This window comes from Ischnura elegans, chromosome X, assembly GCF_921293095.1.
Source record: "Ischnura elegans chromosome X, ioIscEleg1.1, whole genome shotgun sequence".
Taxonomy (NCBI): domain Eukaryota; kingdom Metazoa; phylum Arthropoda; class Insecta; order Odonata; family Coenagrionidae; genus Ischnura; species Ischnura elegans.
Window position 1 is genome coordinate 86,000,896 of NC_060259.1, and position 14,959 is coordinate 86,015,854.

General features: G+C 37.3%; 1 long non-coding RNA gene across 1 annotated transcript; it reads left to right on the forward strand.

The window, feature by feature from the left end:
* The first annotated feature begins 6,483 nt into the window (after nt 1-6,483).
* Nucleotides 6,484-13,946, forward strand: LOC124171568. The gene is made up of 3 exons (XR_006867850.1): nt 6,484-6,751; nt 12,259-12,413; nt 13,238-13,946. It is a non-coding gene; the product is annotated as an uncharacterized LOC124171568 (long non-coding RNA).
* The last annotated feature ends 1,013 nt before the right edge of the window (nt 13,947-14,959 follow it).

Genomic DNA, 14,959 nt, shown 5'->3' on the forward strand with positions numbered 1-14,959 from the left:
TGAGAGGAAATCAACAGGGGAAGTGGTAATGGTTGTATTATCGTGTCCATGCGGATAATTACTGTCAAAATCTCTGTTCATTAAAATTCCTATCCTTAGTATCGACAATACCCAAAAAATAAACACACACATTCTAGGTCTTCATTTTAATTACAATAGAGTATGAGAAAAGATTGTAATTCCGTCTATAATCATAGTAATCAAAAGCAGTTTGTCTAACCTCATTAAGCTCTGAGAACCAAGTAAATATAAATTAGTATTTGATTTGTACTCTTTCACCCTAAATAATCAGATGAATTATATTGGGATAATAACTAACAGCACGAGCAACATCCGGTCAAGTAGAAATAGCGAAATACATCAGACATCAAATTTCATAAAACTGACAAGGGAAACTAGCATCATAAATACGTTTTGATAATTTTGTCCTAAATAAGATAAATGCAGCAACTGATATACAGTCTCACATTTTAAAGTTGATCATCCATTCCCTAAATTATTTTATTTTATCTACAAATATTCCATCATTTTTATTTGTTACTCTCACGCAAAGGTCATTTTTCACTCTTCCGAGGTATTTGAATTAAGTTTCCATGTGAGCATATCTTTTCGAAATAGCCTGTTCCAAAATACAAAATCATCATAAACAAAAATCCCATTAACAAGAATATAGTTTCCACTCACCCCTTTAAAAAACATGGTTCAGAGCTACACTACTTTCTAATTCACTATGGAGGTAGAAGAATCGGGAAAACTGCCATTTCTCGACGTCTTAGTGAAGAAGAATGACAACGGAAGCCTAGGCCACGCCGTGTATAGAAAACAGACGTCAACAAATCAATACCTCCATGCCAGTTCTCATCACCACCCTGCTCAATTAAACGCTGTAATCACCTCTCTAATTGAACGTTCGATCCGGCTGAGTGACCCGAAGAATCTATCTTCAGAAATTATTAAGCTGAAATCCATCTTACGTCTTAATGGTTACGACAATGGAGCTATTTGGCGCAAGTTTAGAAAGGTGATCAACAAGGACAATGGGAACCATTCCCAAGACAGAAGACATCATTAGCCAAAAGAAAGCTCTCCTCCCCTACGTGAAAGGAACGAGGATAAGGTCGGTAACATCCTCCGGAAACGCATTAAAGCTCTTTTTAAACCAAACGCCAGAGTATGACACCTTCTGGGAAATGCCAACGATAAGACGCCACTTCAAATTGAATGAGTATACGAAATCCCCTGCCGATCGTGCGAGAAAAAATACATCGGGGAAATGGGTTGAACGTTAAAAACTCGCATAGAAGAGCACAAGCGGGCCATTCGACTGGGTTACTCTTCAAAGTCAGCCGTAGCAGCCACCGGACATGCGATCGACATCGAAAAATCTAGAGTCATCGCGAGGATAAAACATTTTAAAGCCCGACTCATCCGCGAACCCATAGAAATAAAGAAAAACGAGGACAACCATAATAGTGATACTGGATTAAGAATCAGCAGTACTAGGAACCCAGTCATCCGCAACATTTCGTTATCTTCCCCCTCCAGTCCTAACTCCTCATACCCTCCGTCCATCCCTCCCACCAGAAATATAAAAAAGGCAGGAAAAACCAATTCCAGCATTATTACCTTGAAGAAGTGACCAGCAGTCGGTCGCGAAACGTCGGGGCAATCTCCAGAACGACACACGGCATAAACCCTTATGTGACTTGTTACATAAGGCTTTTTTAATTTTTTTAAAAGTTAGTCAGTTGCTCCTAACGATGGAGCTCTGAAACTTTGTCCTAATAGCCGCGCATTTGCTAAAATCAATCCAGAATATACTACTTTAACCTTTAAATTAGATAGAATAACTATTTATACCTTATCATAGTTACAACGCATTAGTGTGTCATCACCAGATATAGCAGTGTTATCACAATTACGGTTGTTAGGAAAACAAGGGAAAAATCGTGAAAAACTAAAAAATTATTCTTGGAAACAAAGCACATGGCTGACTATTGATATTTCTTGCAGCTTCTGGTTTTCTTTGCCGTGTTTCAGTGGAATATTATGCTATTTAAAATTACTCGCAATATGAGTCGACACCTAATATCCCTTCCTTCACCAGAGGGAGGAGATAGCAGCTCTTCTTCATATGTGAAAAGGCGGAAGCTGAAATTATCAAGAGAGCCACACTTTTTTCACTGCAGGCATCGTAATATCAATTTGCTGGCATTATTAATGCAATGTGGAAGGGTAGGGGTAACTACCACAGTTATCCCAATAATTCAAATCCAGTATATTCATTACAAACATGATTCACACAACATATTGAGTAAAATATAATTAAGTTATACAAAGTTAGTCACCAATTCGAAATTCAATGCGAGGGCTACAACAGCGAGTACATATATCATGTGCGATATATTTTCTTAAAGATGAAACGTTTTATCGCTTTGTGGGTGGAGATATGAAGAATGATCCTCGACGTATTAAGAATAAGCGAAATGAAATGGCATGAAGTGGGAAACTTATGGAATGGATGCTACGGAAAAATACACTCAGGATCGCTAAAAGGTAACAATGAAGTGGGGATAGTGATAATAAAGAGCGCAGATTAAAAGACCACTTACAATTTAATGATCGGTTGGCAATGGCTGAGATATAAACCAAAATCCATAATTACTGCAGCTCAGAAGGTTTGTAAGCAGACAAAAGATTTGATAAAAAATGTAGAAGCGGAATAGGTCTATCAAGAAAAAACAGAAGTAATAGAGCAAGGAAGAGATGAATAAAATGTAAATATTCTCCCAGAAAGTGAATATATCATCGGCAAAGGTCATGACTGGATAATTTCCGGAAAACAAAGATAGTGTAACCAAAATGAAAGACTAACACACATCACAAGCTAGTGGTTGCTAAAACAACATTTAATTGTCACAGCCGCAAAATCTTCACGAGAGAAACACCAACATACATGAGAAGATTCTAAATTGATTGAATTCTACCAAAAACAGATTCAGAAACTAGGAAAAGGACGACATAAACTACCCTAGGGTATGTAACCACAGAGGTCATAACTTAATAGCGAAGTCCTGTTACTCAATATTTAAAAAAACGAAGCGGTGGAAAGCATTAGCCAAGTAGAATGATTTAGGAAAGTGTAATTTCGGTAAGCAGTGCAGAATAATCTAGCATCAGATCTGACCGAGATATTAGAGGAAGAGAGTCGGAAAATCTTAGGCACTGAGCTAACGAAAGCAAATAAAGAAGTTCTTGAGAGAAGGAAATCATAAGGTTGGATCACGCAGAAAGTCTTGGATCGCATTGAAGACACACTAAAGTACAAGAATACTTAAAATAGGGAACGATATTTGTCATAAAGCCAGACAGGCCAGTGAAACATGGTCTAGGAATATAAAAACATCGTGTGCATGGAAAATTAGAGGCTCGTTTGGGAAAGGAACTTGAAAAACTTCAAATAAAAAGCGTAAAATGTAAACCGTAAGTGATACAACGGAGAACTCATGACCGATATTTGATACAATGTGAAGAGATGGTTTGAATATCTGCATGAGATGGAGGGCGATCAAGGTCAAAAACAATTTAAATATCTATAGAGTTATGATATGACGCATAACTAGCGTGGGTTGGAATTCAATGCTTGCAATTCTGAAATAAGTATTGTACTTAACAATGACAGGTGAATCATCCACAATTTATTTTTCTAAACACGTGATAAAATGTGGACACATCTATGGGGAATCAAGAATTAGGAACGGAGTGCGTCAAGGCCGAATTATTTCTCCTGTAATTTCATCAGCTCAGAACTAAAATGGATCCGATTAAATCAAAGAAAAGTCCGGAATCTTCAATGCATGAATATCCACGAGGAAACATAAACTGAGAATTGAAAAAATTTCAAAATATTAAAGTGAAGATAGGTAGGACAATGACCAAAGCAATCTAAAAAATCACCATTAAAAAATAGAGTGTAGCAAGCGACAGGAAGTCAAGAAAAGCATAAACTAAAGGAAACAAGCGTTGGAATAAGTCGACTAATTTAATATTTGGGAAGCAGAATAACCAGCGGCGGAAGAATCATGAAAGAAATAATCAGTAGGATAGCCCAGGCGAAGAGAACTTTTCAGAAAAATAAAGCATCACCTCACTTATATGAGCAGGAAATTTGAGCATAAAGTAAGGAGACAACTCATCAGAACTTAATGTTTGAGCATTCTTTACCATGGAAGTCCTGGGCAATGACAGTGGTAGGGAAACTGATAGCTATTCGGCTATAAGAAAATTAAATGGATATCCGAGCAAGCAGAACGCAGACCACGAGTAACGGATGTATCCTGGAGCACTTATTATGATTGCCTGAAGAAGGCAATACTGGAGGGGCAAGTGTACGGTAGGAGACGAAAGGAATACCTCGTATATCGCATATTAAGAACCATTTAAATGAGTATTCAAGAAATTCCATCTCTCTCCACGTGGCATCATTAAATATTATCGCTTAAAATTTACGTGAGATACGTAAACTAAAAACATTTTTCATTCCTCCTAGCGGCCTTCGAAGACATAATAGTCACCAAGGGTCAAAAACTTAAAACTAGGGCATTCGGATCATCGAAAAAAAGTTAATTAATAAATTTTGAAATTTAAAAAAATTGAAATCATAAGAATTATCGCACAATACGTTATAATATCCGTAACTCACAGTATTTCGTTCACCTATAGCAATGAAGAGAGATAAAGATAAAAAAGATCTAAATATGGTAATATTCAAAGACATCAAATGATAAAGTGAATTATATTAACTCACCATTTTCCCGAATGCTGCTTCTTCCTTGAAACCTCATCGCATTCCCCATTTGACCCCACCCGTTTCACGGCATTGATTCGCTATCCCCATTTTACTCGTGTACCTGAAAAGAAAAATTTCGCATTTATGGTTGTCAATATAATTAAGCCCTAAAATTATACAGTTAACATAACACATAACTCAAGGTGATGATGAAATTAAAGATTACAACATATTATCATACTAACGACCTCAGAGTTGCGTGTAAAAAAAAAATGCCAAATGAAGTGCTGTAAATCGAATTATGATCGCCAATGTTCTCTTACTTAACCTCCCCGTCCAAATTTTACGGCTTATTATTTCAAAGCGGTTTAGGAGTGTCAGCATATATCCTAACGAAATTATTCTGTTGTAACTTACGTGGCTTAAATATTAAGGACGATTAAAGCCTCTTGGAAACCATTAAAATGTGGAATAACTCGCCATGAAGGTACCGATAAGAAAAAATCTTTAAAGCAAACAAGAATAATAATAGCTACACTATGCAATTTCAAGTTCTCTCATAATCAATAACGAAACTGTCATACAGTTCCTCGTCTACTGTTAATACCTTACAATTACAGTCACAGCGATAAAATGCCAAAGTACTGAAAGTAAGCCACAGTATTGCCGTTAGGATCATTATTTCCGTAATCAAACCGTTATCTTCGTGCTATTAGACACACGATCAATGCAAAGCTAAAACTACTCGCATGTTACTCACTTCAAATACTCGCACTCCATAGCGAAATCCAATTTTCAAAAGTTACACATATAACACTCGTAAACGAATACATAGTTACGCAAAAGGGGATCACACAATTTGAGCAATCGGGTATTCGTCACGTGAAATCGCATTGGCAAATCAAGTGATTTAAAATTAACAGGGTCGAGAGGAAAACCAGGACGATTGTCTTCGAAGGGGATGTTTTCCTATCACCAGCGTTCCTTAAACAAACTACTCTGACACTAATTTTAACTTAGAGGTACATTCCTCACATTGTATATAAAGTTGGAACGGAAGACGGTTGGCGTAAAAAAGTGTTTCGTTCAAAATAATAGTTGCTACGATCACGATTACTTAACAAAGATGAATAAATAGTGTTGTTGAATTATTCTCTACATCAGAGAGTTGCTTCAAAAATCATACAAAAATGCATAAAAGATCAGCAAAAGAATAGTTCAGGTACTCACCTCTTAACCCCAAGAGAGCTCGCCGCGAAGTGCAGTCCAGGAATTGAGGGAGGGGTACTTCTGACACTGAGTCAGCCGTATGACGCATGCCTGTGACGTCACGATAATGTATATACCATTTCATTTTAAGGCAACGAAATATGTACGAAACGCTAAAGATCGTTGATATTGGGTTGTTTGAAATTTTATCTAGTAATATACATTAATAAATACGTTGATATACTATGTATTATAAATAAAAACTATTTCCCGCGGAGAACCAATGCTTCGCTTAACCAATAGGATTTGTTCTCAAGCTGGCGATGTTACACAAAAATAGCGCGAAAAATCTTTAAGAGCCAACGGTCATGAAACACGTGATCAATGTTACAGAATTTTCTAGTCGTCTCCGAAGGTCAGAAGGTAAGTTTGCAGAACGCATCATCGATTTACGAAAAACAATACTTTATAATACTAACGGTCTGCATTCAACTGTCGTCTCCAATCAAGCACCTCCCCTTCCCCCCTGCTCACGAATAAAACACAACACACCCCAGTCCTTCACTAACCGTCGTTTTGATAGAATCACATTTTTGCAAGTTTTAAATTTATAAATTTAGTATTTTGGACTTTTTCAGCCGTTTCTTCGTTCGTTGAAGTCACCGTCTCATTCAGAGGAAATGATAATGGAGAGCAGTATCTATGAGCTATCTACTGAACTACAAAGAAGAAAAAACAACGGTATTGACTGAGGTAAGTGAGAACATGAATTTTTAATGTCCAAGTGAACAAAGGTTGTAATTTTGCACTCAGGCATAAGCAAGTCACATAAGATGCTAATCACGTAAAATAATTGCAAACGAGAGTGAATAGCGAAGATAGGCAGTGAATAGATGTTTGGACTTCATGAGCGATAATGACATTACCATTGTGCGATTAGTACAATTGTGTTTGCATTAGTGCATAGAAATTCTCCCCTTAACAATTCACTTCATGGTCATACATTTATCATATTTACTGACGACTGAAAACCTAAAAATTGAAGGAAATCAACATTGAGCATTATTAATTTCAATTCAAGGGTCGTATTCGTCGCTTACGGAAAATACTGGCAAGTTCTCCAACAAACACTGTAGCCTAATTAACCATCGCCAAGATATTATTCACCCGCGAAACCAGCAACCTCAACGAAAAATATATGAACGGACTGCTAGGATTGTTTTTCTTTTCGTGAAGACATCCACAATTTTTTGTTTTCATCGTCGACTCTTACTCGAGATAAGCAATATCGTAATAATTCAATCATATTAATTAATATCTTTGCATTAAATAAATTCATAATAGTTTATTAAATTTATTTTATTATTCATTCAATTAAAGAAAATGGCATCTTCAATAGGTTTAAACATGTCAAAAATGATAACAAGTTGTAATTAACCTTTCTTCCGAATATAACCATTGTAAGTAACAGTTAATTGCGCACTTTGTGAGCTAATAAGCGGTATGCCTATGCGACGGTCTGAGATCACAGTAATTAAGTGTAATAGTGTGCGTTAGTTGCGTGCCGCAAGAAAAAGCAGTCTAGAAATAATTCAATTAATTTCAGCTTAAGCACTCGCCAAGTTCATACCTTGGTCGCCTCTACTTGAGTGATTGTCAATTGCTAACTACTAACTGAACTATTTCATGGATTTAAATCAACGCGTTTCTGCAACAGAATGTTTCATCATGTCTAACTGTGAATATTTATGGATGTGTAATTCAGACTTGGCCAGTGAGGATTCCTTATCAAAAGTTGAAGGAACACCATTCGTTCTCCTCGCAACCCTTAAGCATGATTAAATCTTACTAAATCTTTGGTCAATATACTTGATTGTTCATACATAAATCACGATGATAGGGAGAAATACACCAGGAAAGGGCTCGGGTTTTACTCCAGCTACCAAACAGATTATATTTTTCCGTGGACTACGTGACGAAGAAAAAGTATGGGGAGGGGTTTATCATAAATTTAAAAAATTAAGCTATTGCTAAGCTAAGCAATTGCTAAATATACAGAAATCTGATATAAACATAATTAAGAAGATGTATTCGGTCTAGAGGTAGCGGTACGTCCTTTAAAGTCATGTCATTCAGGAGAGACATAGATAAACGACTCGAAAATTATCCAGCCAGGATTTCACCAGTGTGGATGACATATGAGAAATACATGATCAAATGGAGTCCCGTCCGCCGCGGTCACTGCTTCACGTAGGATAGCACATTCATGTATCCACAGAAAAGTGGGAAGTTGGAAATAAGTTAATCTACTTCCCCCAACCAAATACGTTTCTCACTCTAACCCAACACCCCATATTGGCGAGTCTGTTGTTCTTCAGTATCTAACTCTTTCCTTTTAAATTTTACTAAATACATACTTCCTTGACAATTATATCCTCATATTGTTGGCACTTTGATTAAATATTTAAACTAATGACAAATGACTGCTGAACCTTAAAAATTTATGTATTGGAACATTGGTAAGTTCACTATGCTTCGCATCGCAAATCAAAAAGTCGAGCCAGGGGAAATTAGATTCCGGGTTACACGACATTAAAATTATTCAGCACTATTAGTACTATAGGACATAAATAGCATTTAATACTCAACGAGCTAATCTCGCTATATTGCAAAAAAACACTAAATTCATCATTCTAACTATATAGTGGATTTTCAAAAAGACGCCGCAATTTTCGTCAAAGAATTATCCTTTCGATCAGAAAAAGTTGCTGCTAAAACAAGTTTGTTATACATGATTATCTGAAAAGAATTTTCAAGCTTCATATTGAATCAAACTGAAAGAGGAGAAGAATCCCTACCATGCATTTGCTTCCATGGCCATCGGCGGTAGAGCTCAGCTTTGCAACAACAACTCTTCAAAAGATTTATATTCATCAACACTTCACATTGATCACACAAATGACAAAAAAATTTTAGATGAACCATTGACACTTTCACTTCACTGTGTAGCTGGATGAACACTCGCTCATGCCGTTATGTAACACAGCAGGAAGGTTCACATTATTTCCTTGAGACATGCATACTGCTGGCAGTATGACCGATGACAACACTCCAAGGGTTGACCCGATGCCTTCGTTGGGGTGGTTGAAAGCTTGATTTTAGCCTTGCACCTTCATTCAATCGATTAATTGAATTATTCACACCACCTTTTGTAAACTGTAAATTATAAGAAAATGCTCTTAAGCTATAGCACAAAAATAGTATTGATGACACCATACTTCTATCCATATAACATATCAGAGAAATGACCGGTCTTGCTAATCGTAAAATGGGTTTTGTTAAAAGGATATTAGGAAAGTGTGACGACAAAGTGAGACAAATTAGCTACTTTTCCCTTGTTCGACCACATTTGGAATATACTGCCAGTGTTTGGGACCCTCATGAAAAAGGTTTAATAATAGAGTTAGAACGCGTGCAAAGATGAGCTTCCAGGTATGTGAAAGGTCGTAACGATAGTCTTGTTAGTGTAACTGACCTCTTAGATAAACTCAGATGGGAATCTCCGTCGGACCGTAGATTGAAAAATAGACTAAACGTTGTAGATAAATTCAAGAGCAGTGTCTTTTCTTAGGGGTTATCCATATCTTACGGACGCCAAAATACTACGGAAGATCAGATCATATAAGTAAAATAAGAGAGATAGATTGTAGAACAGACAGATTCAGAATGTCATTTTTTCCACGATCGATAAGAGATTATAACGGCAGCGATGGAACTCATAGATAAATTGCATGACTTGTAGTGTAGCCAACTAGCCTATGTAAAACTTATTGCATGTTTCTTAATTTTATTATTATTTCTAACAGCATATTATAGTATAATTTGTTAGTATACGTGACGTTTTTTGGACCGTGTGGTGTGCATGTGGGAATCCTATGCATGCAGCATGCTGGTGATTGATCACCCCCTGCCAAACACCCTACAAGTGGCTCGCAGGGTATTATGTAGATGACTAGAAGGGATTGTCACAGCGGAACTGCCTGCTATGTCCACTAATTTGTGCCATTAGGCAATTAGGTCTTGTTTCATGATTCTGTATCTAGTACAAGTTCACGTGCACTTCTAAAAAGTTGTAACTGAACCAAGCATATGCGAATATGTGAACCAAATTCATGCATCCATATATTAACACGTACGTGGTAATACATTTCGTCACGAGACATTGCTTATGGAACCAGATTTTTAAAGCGGTTACGAAAGATAGAAGTCTAAACATAGAATACGGGTACAAGAACTTCATTAATTTTGACCAAATCCTATTGCGAAAGAAAACTGCATTCTTGCACTAAAATTAAGATGAAATAAGTAGAAATAGCACGGAGGAATTAGTTATGTACGAGAATAATACTCACCAGTACTCTTCAGCGACAAACGTCCACATCTCAGCACTAACCAAACCGCTGTGAGACTCAAACTTTACTGGGAAGGAATGAGGACTGAGGGGAAAAAACTGAAGTGACGCATTGCTCCTTACTTACAGCCATGAGAGGGCGGGGAATCACTAAGTTTATGAGGGGAGGTTGTCATGCACAAATAGCCCGAGGTAGAGTCAAAATTGTTGGCCTGATTTTGAACTCGACTGCATGACGAAGGCGGTCGGGATGCGCGTCGTTAGGAGGAGCCAGTGGTCAGGGGGAGGAAGAGTCCTCAGGATTGTGGGTGGAATTTAAGGGGGGGGAAATCCGCGATAGTGCAAGGGACTCGGGGCGCCACCCTACACACAAAAAGGCCCGACATTCATTTCGCGACGTCGCACACGCTCGTAGTTTACGTAGGTAACTAATAAAGGTTTTACTTCACGGCAAATAGTTGCAGAGTGATCCGTTATGTTAATTTTACTGCGTCAAGGTACTTTTACAAATTTACACATTTCGTTTAAAGTGTTTATGAATCCACTTGCCAATCATAAACACTAAGGCGGAATTCATAATCATTATTCAAAGAAGGCATATTGGATAATTTTTTCCTCATTAAATCCTTATTCAATTATTGCACATAGATTTAAAGGTGCAATTCAAAGAAAATGAGCCATGTGCTTAACTTACATCCGAATTAATGATACACCCCCAAAATAAACTTGAAATCCACAATCAAATCAACTATTTTATCCCAATGCATCGTTGATTTTTTCTAATTTTGAGGGATCGCCTGAATTTCCTCGGTTTGCTTGGTGACTTTTGTGGTATCCGTTTTTTTCTTTGTTTCTGGTTGTCATATTGAATCCGTCTAATATATAGTCACAGTCAATTAAAAAATGCATTAAATAAAATATTTTATTAGATTTCTAGATTAAAAATTATCTGCAAATATCAAAGTATGTCAATACTTGAGCCATTGAAATATGATTTGATATGTCTTTCTGAAAACTTATGAAATATGGACAACAAAAATATTGCTTGCTCACTCTGTTTCCATGCCCCCAATGTGGGATTTTGCTGTTAAATTTAGCCACTTTTGGCAAGATACTAATTTTCTTTCAACTCTTAATTTCGGAGTATGAAAAAATAATTTTTGGTATACCTGTACCGTCATTCCTTTATACGAACACTTCAATGATAAGTTTCATTATACCAATCGTGTCGTTCAAATCCAGTTTTTGTGATAGATTTTCTGAGCTTTCCCGATCTCTGATCGAAAGTTGTATGGAAGACATTTTCAAGCGCAACATTCGGTCCGTCGGATGGGACGTTAAGCCGTGGTCCCCTTGGCGCCTTTCGTTAAGAGAAGGCTAATGCAGAGGGCACCACGCCGGCGATTGGAAATGCCAAGGAGACAGCAAAGAGGAGGCGTGATTCCACCCCATAGAAGGCTGATTTCCTACGCCTCCTCTGTCGCATTTCATTCGGTTTTCAATACTGATCACGGCGCGGTTATGAGTGCATTGCAATCCACTTTTTTAACCTATATTTTGCAGTATTCTGTTTTCAATTGCGAGGAATAGCATTGAAATTTTTCGAGTTTCAGTCAATGGCATCATCAAGTATATAAATTTCCGTTAATATCCCTAATAATTCCTTATGTCTCCATATAACTCGGATCAGTTTGTCCGTCAGCGCCGTGACTATTATAAACCCATTTAAATGCGCTGTGGGTGACAACATATTTATTCCTCTTTTGTAATATTCGTGAAAATTGCCATTCAAAAGAACCAGAATGTCTGACGGACGCAGCGCCACTCATCTTCCTTTTATTTTTCCCAGGTCCTCCATCCGACTCCGTGGCCACCAAAGCGGGCCTGCTACGGATTCCGAGTCTACCAGCCGAGAGGACATCGGTGGCCAAAGACTTGAAGAGCGCGGCTCGCGACGGTCTGGGGGACAGCGCTGAGTCGGTCTCGTGCTCGTGGAATCAGCAGGTGATCGGAGGGCTGACGGATGAGGAAAAAACATTCTAACAAAGTCTAATTTCAAATTGTCTTCTCTGACGCCCGTACTTTCTAAGCTCTTCTCGATAAGTAACCTTTAAATCTAGAGAAACTTCCTTTCACATGTTTGAAGTAATATTTCATTTTTCCTTCTTCAACGTAAATCAAATTTTAGAATCTCAAGCAAGGTGTCTCGCTCGAAACAAAATTAATGCAGCATTCGCATTATCATCGAAGTTAAGTTTCTTTCGCATATTTCGAAGATTTTTGCAGCGTTGACCAGATAATCTCTGCATTATCTTTGGGTTTTCACCACCTACGTTTGCTTTTGGCGACAACAGTTTCGCTGACATTGTAGTCAGGGTCTTCAGGTCCAAAGTTCACCTCCGATCTGACGCGGTGAAAATCCAAAGAGAATGTAGACATTATTTTTTCGCGTGTTTCTGAAATAAAATTTCTTCCTCACCTGGGAAAAATCAATGAAATACTTAAAATTCCAACTATCAAGAAGGCGCCCTTTAGGCACCATGCATTTATCTCCTTCTACCCTCCTTCAGAATCATTTTGTCCATCTGCACTTCTCAAATCACTAAACCTTTTCTTTGAGAGCGTCTATCGCCAAATAAATTATGAATTATTTCATGAAAATGTAACCTCTTCTCCACCAATGAAAGTAAATGTATGTTGTAAATTATCTCAGTGACCTGAGTCTTATAGGCTTGTCTATGTTAAAAGGAGGAGTTTTTGAAGCGTAAAAATGTCATCTTGTAGCATACTAATTCCAATTAATTAAATTACATCACCTCACAAAACAGCATCATCATGACATGGGCTACGACAGCAATGGCGAGGAGACTCGGAGACAGCGTCGCATGGCAACTCAGCGGGCACTTCGCATCCACCAATAACCGTCCCTGATGAGTACACGGCGGTTTATTTGTGGTTTTCGCTGACGTCTCGGACGAATGTCAGATCACAAGCCTTCACGGAAGAGGAGTATTAATGATATCGATTCATTGAAAAGGCTTGAGGAGGAACATATCCTATAATGAGGACCTTGCTGTGTGTATTATAATTTTCTAAATGAGAGACGGTGTTCATTGCTCAATTTTGGGGAATATCCATTTCATTACTTAACACAGAATTGATATATTGTTCGCTGTTACACATTATAAAGTAATAATTCATGTTTATGTTATAATTTACAACAGAAGTATTTTGAAACCAGCCACCAGATGCACTTCCTTGATTCAAGCAGATTAAATGTAATAATGTAATGAAGTTAATGCAATAAAAAGAAAGCTAACATGTCAGCCCCCATGAGCAGCAAGAGTGGAGAGGGAAAGGTAAGATAACATCATCACGGTAGTATCCATGGTAATTGTTTTATTACTTGTAACACCGTCCGACGAAAGCAGTGCTGTGCTCCAAGTGCCTTCATCTAAGTACTCTAGCAGGCACCGGGAAATATTGGAAAAATCTCCGCCTTCACCGGTATTTGAATGCGGACCCCCAGGATGAGAAGCCAACACCTTAACGTGCGTTACCTTACGAATAGAAATAAATTATATGCATTCTCTATGCCACTGTTTAAATTTATTACTCAATGGATGTCGTATAATTGTTTAAGTACTCAGCTATTAATCTAGGTTTCTAATTACGAAATTGGATCAAATTCGAGGCTATGCCTATTGTTTAAAAAAGCGACTTATGAAAAATGGTTTTAGTCAAAACATGTAATAATTTATTGCCAATAACCGTGCCATTTTTCAACTTCCTTTCTAAAAAAAACATTTTTGAGGTTTTGTCCGGCTTTTTTCGATTTAAGCCTACTATGCCTCCCCGCTTTCAGAGTATATATTCAAGCGAATCTCGGGTAAGAAAAATCTAGAGGTGATGGGTTGCTAAACACATCAGTACTTTTTGTGCGTTGTTCAAAGGCATAGATTTTGTAATACAGAAAATATTTGAAGAATTGGCCATTTTCGACGTTCGATGTATGCACGAATAAGAAACATGGTGACCAATTTAGTGAGTATTTGGAACTGTATTACCCCATAAAAATTAAACCGCCTCAATGTGTTAAGTTTGCAATGAACAGCGAGGGACGAAAAAAAAGAAAGTAGGTCAGTATAAAATTACCGGTGAAAAGAGCATTTAAAAAAGATGAATTTATCACCTGATAATACAAGCAGACATGTAAGAAAAAGGTTCACTTATTCAATAGACGACACTTAGGGGAAAACGTATTTGAGCAATGATGGCGTGATGAAAACAATAGTTGAAGAAAAGGAAAGGAAAGCATGGTACGGCCCATAATAGTGTATACATATATCGATGGCAAAGTTCTTAAAATCAAACGCATCTCAAAATTTGTCCGGTTCGACATAGGTATCTTTAACATAGTGCAATAAAATTAAAAAGTAAAATTCAAACAAAAACCACTCTTTTTTGGCAAATGTATGCATATTTTTCAGTTTCATGAATTTTTGGTTTTTAATTTTAGCATACAATTGAAAATCGTTTTTTTGCTCTCC